This window comes from Artibeus jamaicensis, unplaced genomic scaffold, assembly GCF_021234435.1.
Source record: "Artibeus jamaicensis isolate MK-2021 breed Jamaican fruit bat unplaced genomic scaffold, CSHL_Jam_final contig_388, whole genome shotgun sequence".
NCBI lineage: Eukaryota > Metazoa > Chordata > Mammalia > Chiroptera > Phyllostomidae > Artibeus > Artibeus jamaicensis.
Genome location: NW_026521813.1, coordinates 4046505 through 4054258, shown reverse-complemented (window position 1 = coordinate 4054258; position 7754 = coordinate 4046505).

Below are 7754 nucleotides of genomic sequence, written 5' to 3'. Positions count from 1 at the left end.
ACGTTTTTTAAATTGCTCCTTGGGCAGAAACATTGGGCAGAGCATACATTTCAATGACAGGACACCTAAGGAAATTTTATCACTTGGGTTCAGCTTGTGGGTTAACTCGTGGCCAAATCCTCTCAATGACCTCCTCCAACACCCACAGAGACCATCTCAAAAGACCAAATTAAGATCCATTGCTTCCCTACTATATTATTTCTGTGGCTCCTCTTCATTTTCTCCTTTGTGCTATTCCAAGTGAATCTAATGAAGCCAAGAGTACAGAACAAACACCATAGGGCACTGGTTTTCCACATTCCTATACATTAAAATAACCCAGTGATCAATAAATAACGAAGGCTGTAAATAATCAGTAAATAATCATGAAGGCCAGGGCACTATTTCAAAATATTTAAGTTAAATAGGCATTCTTCAGCTATATTAAGGATTTGGTTCCAGATCACAACAATGAAGCAACTATCACAATAAAGTCAGCCACAATTCTTGTTCGTGGAAGATCTTGTCTTCAGTTTGTAAAAAAGCATGTCTGTGAAGCACTACAAAATGAACTAACTGTCTGTAATTGGATAGGGTGTTTTTAGTTTGAAAAGTTTTCCATGTGCTTCTGATAGGCAGACTCTGATGAAAATTATCCTTAAGAGGTGATGAATCACAAACCTCTCAGTTTCCCCCCAAAGTATGTATTATTCTAAGTCAGTCATTTCAAATGTAAGCACACATTAGAATCGCCTGAAGGGCTCATTTAAACACAAGTTTCTCTGCCCCACCCCATGTTTATTGTTCAATAGGCAGGTAGAGGAGGCTAAGAATTTGTATTTCTAATAAATTCCCAGGTGATGCCAATAATATTGGTCCCGAGACCACAGTCTGAGGACCCCTGTTATGTGACATGTAATATTATATTTGGATAGACAGATACCAACTGAGGGCGAGATGAATGAGTCAGTCCCAGTTCACCACCAACATGGTGTGAAAGTGAACTTTCTTTTTGGGGGAAGTTTCAGTGCTGTTTGGGGGGAGAAAATGAGGAAATAAGTGTCAGACAAGCAAGACCAATATCCAGTAAAATTCTGTCTTTCTCATTCTGTTTCCTCTCACCAAGCATAATGTCATTGTGTTATGGTTCAGAGCATCCTGCTCCTGCCATGAGCATGCTGGGGTTTCGTATGTTGGCCATTTTATTTTGCCACCCTCTGACTAAAATAACATTCTTTCTGAAGTCCTGTTTATCTGCATATTCCCTTGTAGGAAACTCCATGTGTTTTCCACAACACCATTTCTTGATTTTCCAAGCGATCATTTGGACCCTTGTTACATTTGGTCCTTTCCTTTGGCTGTTGTATATTATGGTTATTTTACTTTCATAATTAAGATAAAATAACATTTTATGTTAAAAATTAATTAAAACTTAGGATACAAAAGATAATGTCCTAAGGACTTTTAAAATACTGACTCTTTAAAGAACTTCACACAGCTATGTGGTTGTATATGATTTCCTTCATTTCACCCTGATCACATAATATTCATAATATTCTTGAACAGCCCTGTGAGGTGGAAATTCTTATTATCCTTCTCCAGTCTCCCAACTAGTGAACAGAAAAGCCTGACATCCAATCCACATTCAGGATCAAGGGGTGTTCCTTATTCATTTTGTATCCTGTGCAAGGTTTAGTATACTTTTTCTCAAATAATGGTCACTTTTTATTAAATTTTTACATATTTCAAATTTAAGTATGCCACTTTATGTAACTTAGAGGTAAATTTAGTTTTATTTTTTTTTAATTTGTTTCTTATTTAATCTCCTAACCTGGAATACAAGAAACAAATGTCAAGCAGTAATGTAACCGTTCATTTCTCAGAGGAAATGTGAAAGTTTTTCTCTCTTGTTAACAATTTACAGTTGAAACATAATTGTCTTTTCACCAAATATAGAAGAAATATATGTATGGTAGGCAGCTTCTAAAATGGTCCCCAATAATTACTGCCTCTTGATTGTGTAATTCTTTCCCCTTGAGCTGAATTTAGACAATTGCTTTTAATGGATGGAATATAACAGATGTAATGGGGTTTTTCTTTTTAGAATCCATTCTAAAAAGACCATGGCTTCAGTTTCGGCAGCTTAGCCTTATTAAACCTTTCTGGAACCTGTCTTTCATTGGATACTAACAGCCATGTTGAGAGCAACCCTTTGGGGAGCAACTACTAACCCTCCCTCACCTTTTGGGAGCAATTGATAGCTCTCGCCATTAGCCAGTGAAAGCTGGAGGCTTAACTTAGTCAGATTAATGAGTTTGGAGGAGGATTTTCTGAGGTCTATCATCAGTTATATTGGTGAACTTGGGTGTATGGATGATCTCCAAGGTAAACTGGCACAAGACTGTGGTCAACAGATTCTCTGGAATCTCATGAGAGACACTGAGCCAGAGAAATCAGCTGAACTACACCCATAGACTGTGAGATAGGTTTCCTGTCAAGGAACTTAGTTTTGGGATAATTTTTTAAAAATTTTATTTAGTTATTTTTCAAGTACAGTTTTTTTTGTCTATTTTTCCCATCCCAGCTTCTTTAATATCTCCTTTGTAATATCTGTAAAATTAATTTTGAACACTGGTATAAACTTCAAATAGAAACTTACACAGCTACAAGAGAAAAAAACCATTTTACTGACTATTTGGAGAAACTTAATTTTTGCATAAATATCCCTTATATACTGACGAAATGTGGTGACTGATATGAACCCTAAAATGAAAAATAAATGCAGACACTACAAATTATCACTGATAATTTATCACTGATGTGCAGTGATATTTACTTCTCTCACATGGGCAATTCTTCAACACACATTCTAGATAGAATAGTAGGATAATAATGCTTGATAATTATGTTGATAACACCAAATATGTTAGCTGGTTTTCAATAAAGAATTCAAGGCATTGCATTATTTTCTTCTTTTATATTCATAAAACTGGAAATATACTTTGAAATAATTTTCTATTCAAAAATTGATATGGATGAAAGAATTGTTAAGATCTTATTCTAATTATTTAGTGGTATAATCAGGTTTTTGTTTTAGTTATTCTAATAGGACACAGACATTAATTAGAGAAATAATAGTTCTTCAAGACCAGTATTACAATGATGACAAATGAGGGATGATCTTACGTATTTTACTTCAAGGGGTTTATTAAAAGTCACAACAGGGTAGCGATCACCTTTGTCCAGTCATATTGTGTCCCAGCACTAAGCATAGAACCTAACAGAGGAGATATCACCACTAACTTACTGAATAAACAGGTAGATGGTACATAGATAGATACTCCAACAATATAAACTGGAAATATAACAATATTAATAGTTGAGAAGAGGACAAATATTTCTTGTTCTATCCTTTTCCCTTGGAAGTGGTTTCTCCCTACTCCAACTACTCCACTCTTCTATCCAATTGCCTGCTGGCATCTCTCTCAGAATCAGCAGGTCTAAAACAGAAACCATCTTTTCCATGTCTTGGATTTACTGAGCCACAGACTTGGATGTCTGATGCCTTCTTTACTCTCATTAGCTAATTTGGTTACCTAGTCCTTTTCAGTTTTTCCTTCATTACTATTTCTCAAAACTGTTCACTTCTCCCCTACCGCTCCACTGCTAACTCCGTGTATATTTGTCTTCCTCTGGGCACTTGGGCGGTCTTTAAATGGTCACCCTGCCTCCATTGGCTCTATCAATCGGTACTCATGGACGCCAAAAGGACCTTTCCAAAATACAAACACCAAGCTTTAAATCCTGAAATGGTTCTTCTAACTAGGTTAAACTTTGAATAAAATTCTGAAGTTGTCAGAAAAAAATCATCTATATGTATACACGTATTATTTCCAACTGTAATTTTGTTTCAAATAACGCTGTTCTTTTTGCCAAACACAATTTTAATTTTGAAGAGTTTTCTTCATGGGTTAATTTTGAAGTGTTTTCTTCATGGGCGATTTATGAGTGTACCTGTCTACATTGTGCTAAATGTTCGGCAGTTTTTGATGAAAAATGGCATGATCCCCATGCCCCACCCTCTCTATTCACCTGATCTTGCCCCGAGTGACTTGTGTTTGTTTCCTGGGATGAAAAAGTCCTCAAAGGCAAATGTTTTGTTAATGTGGAAGTGGTGAAACAAACAAACAAACAAACAAACGCAGCAGAAGCACTAAAAGGCATCAAAATTGATGAGTTCAAAAACTATTTTGAGCGGTGCAAAAAATGTCTCAATAGGTGTATCGCATCAGATGGAGAGTACTTTGAAGGTGACCGAAGTTTAAACATGTAGAAATAAATGCACAATTTTTTATAATTAAATGTTTGGGGGGCCTCCCTCATATTTATAGGGCAAGAAACACATTGTTAATTTATTTGGAGCTTCCTTCCCTAAATGTCAAAATTCAGGGATCTCTATTAGTCCTGCATCCTCACCTAATCCACTTCTTGGGAAGCTTCCCCTTAATGACAACTGGGGTCTCTCTCCATGCTTCTGTCAACATCTCAACATATCTTCTCATCTGTTATGACCACACTGAGATTGCTTCAGAAGTTTGGAGGCTTGTGTAACAACTCATGAAATCAGGAGAAGGATATTTAAGAATAATCTATCATGATCATGCTAATATGAACATGATTCAAGATCATTTTGGGTTTCTTAAAAGCTGGTGTTCATGCATCTTCCATTTTAGAGGCAAGTTATTGAAATCATTATAAAAACTGGTAAATGCAATTTCTAAGGCTCAGCAGCCGAGTGTGAAAAATTTTTACTACCTCCATCAAGCCTGTCACAGTGTGGTTGGTGAAAAGAGATTCCTGATATTCAGAAGACTAATAAACAAACTCAGTTCCCTCCTGGTAATTGTTATCTCTTCTCTCAAGAAAACTAGTGTAATATTTTCAAAGGACAAGGAGAGAAGATAACTTTAGGTTATGTGAAGAGGATGTAATTCAATAATTTCCAATCATGCTTTATGCTATATAGCTCCAGGTAAGGGCCAATAAAAGGACATGAACCACATAGTCACATAATATCTACACTGATGTGCTGCTTACATGCAATAGATATATAACTCAGCAAAACATAGTTTATATATTCTTTGTTTATTCATTTAACCAGCATACTACATTAATTTTTTAAAACTATCTCAGATATTTCACAGAACTTCTTTGTAAAAACTGCATCCTAGCTTCTGTTCAGTATTTGAGTAAACTGTAGGCTTCCAGGGTGTACCAAAGGTGACCCAAATCTGGAGCATGAGGACTAGTAGTGTGGTAGCTAGGGCATGGTATCTGGAACAAAACTACTTAGGTTCAAATTTCAGCTCTGCCACATACTGGCTTTGTGGCCTTGAATTAATTAACCTTTGTAGTTGTTTAGTGTGTCCTGAACACATTTTTTAATGTTTAGTCTCTTAGACACACCTTTCCTTTTCTTCTTCTTCTCTCTAAGATAGTACGTATTCAGGGAGGGAGGGAGGATTGATCTTATGAGGTTCCATGGTAGTGAAGAAATTTTAACCAGAGACATTGAAATTAAGAACAAACTGACAGTAACCAGAGGGGAGGTGGGAGGGGATAGTGGGGGAAACAGGGGGAAGGGTTTTCGGGAACTACTATAAAGGAAACATGGACAAAACCAAGTGGCGGTGGAATCAGGAGAGGGAGGTGGGGATGCCTGGGGTCAGGTGGAGTCATGAGGGGAAAAGGCAGACAACTGTACTTAAACAACAATAATTTAAAAAAATAATGGGCTTGTCTCCACTCTAAGAAGACAAGCAACCCAATTAAAAATGGGCAAAGGACTTGAACAGACACTTCTCTAAGGAGGACATACAGAGGATCCAGAGACACATGAAAAGATGCTCATTATCACTAGCCATCAGAGAGATGCAAATTAAAACCACAATGAGATACCACTTTACACCAGTCAGAATGGCCATCATAAGCAAAGCAACAAACAAGTGTTGGAGAGGTTGTGAAGAAAAGGGGACCCTAATTCATTGTTGGTGGGATTGCACACTGGTACAACCACTATGGAAAACAGTATGGAATTTAGTCAGAAAACTAAAAATAGATCTGCCTTTTGACCCAGCAATTCCACTGCTAGGATTATGTCCTAAGAACCCTGAAACACCAATCCAAAAGAATCTGTGTACTCCAATGTTCATAGCAGCACAATTTATAATAGCCGAGATCTGGAAGCAACCTAGGTGCCCATCAGTAAATGAATGGATCCAAAAACTATGGTACATTTACACAATGGAATTTTATGCAGCAAAAAGAAAGAAGGACCTTCTACCCTTTGCCACAGCATGGGTGGAACTGAAGAGCATTATGCTGAGTGAAATAAGCCAGGCAGTGAAAGACAAATACCACATGATCTCACCTTTAACAGGAAGCTAAACAACAAAACAAACAAGTAAGCAAAATATAACCAAAGACACTGAAATAGAGAACAGGCTAACAGTGACCAGAGGGGAGAGGGAAGGAAATTCCAGGGAAAAAGGGGAAGGATTCACAGGAACAACTATAAAGGACACATGGACGAAAGCTAAGGGGGGTGGAAATGGGAGGGAGGTGGTGAGCACTGGGTGGGGGTGGACTGGGATGAGAGTAAAAGACAGAAAACTGTAATTGAACAACAATTAAAATAATTTTAATGGGTTTGTTGAGTGAATGCTATGTCCCCAGTTTACCATAGTTTCCAAACTTATATTCCAAGACTGGTTATATCTTGCTGACACCTGCTAATGAATACTGCTAATTCTGCATTAGGTATAAACATCTCAGATTAGAAAAAGTGTAAAATTATCATGGACTCACTTGGCTTCACCTCAGCTTCTACTAATGCCCCTGTCACTCAAGAGGTCTGGCTATGATCTCATTTCCCTCCAGCTGGGAGAGGTGGGTGGTCGTGCCACAGCTTTCTGTGCAGGGAACCTCTGACCTCCTACAATGCCCCCATAAGCTTCTTACTGAATTCTTAATCACTCTGAAAATTGTAGTTCAAAACATTTTAACTTAAAGCTTCTTTTCTTCCTAACCCTCTTGTACTGCCTAGTAAAAATGGCTGACCCCACAAAGTTTAAAGTACACCTGGAAGGATATCCTCAGGTCAGACTCCTGGACTCTGGGAAAGAGATTTCTGCACAGTGTTATTGCTTCAATGAATCTAACATATATTATGGATGTAAATTGCCCTTATATTCATATGTAGTCTTAAATTTAATGTCAACAATTAACTATTATCTCCAGCATCATCTTGGTATTTATTTTCTTCTAACTTGTAGGCCAAGCTTCCAACCCTATTCCCAAAGAGAGTAACAGTAGCACATGGCATGTGCTCAGAAATGCAAATGTTGGATACACATTGCCTCCTCACATATGTGAAGGCCAAGTTCCTGGAATGGTCTAGGAGCAGAGACAAATCCCTATTTCAAAGAGGAGGCGAGAACTTGACATGTAGCACTTTAAAATATTGTATTTGAAATTTGTGTATCTTACTTCAAAATTTAAGAAATATATATTGGTATTTATAAAAATATATTAGTTGTGCTAAGCCTATTCCTAAAATACGATTCTGATCAAATATATAAAGAAAGCTTATCAATAAAAAAATAGTAGAAATTCTATCAATAGCATTATCTACCCTGATTGGTACTTGATGGAATTTTCTTTTTGATAAGCCATCAGAATTTTTTGTTTTGCAAAGAAAACAGTGATACTGGGGT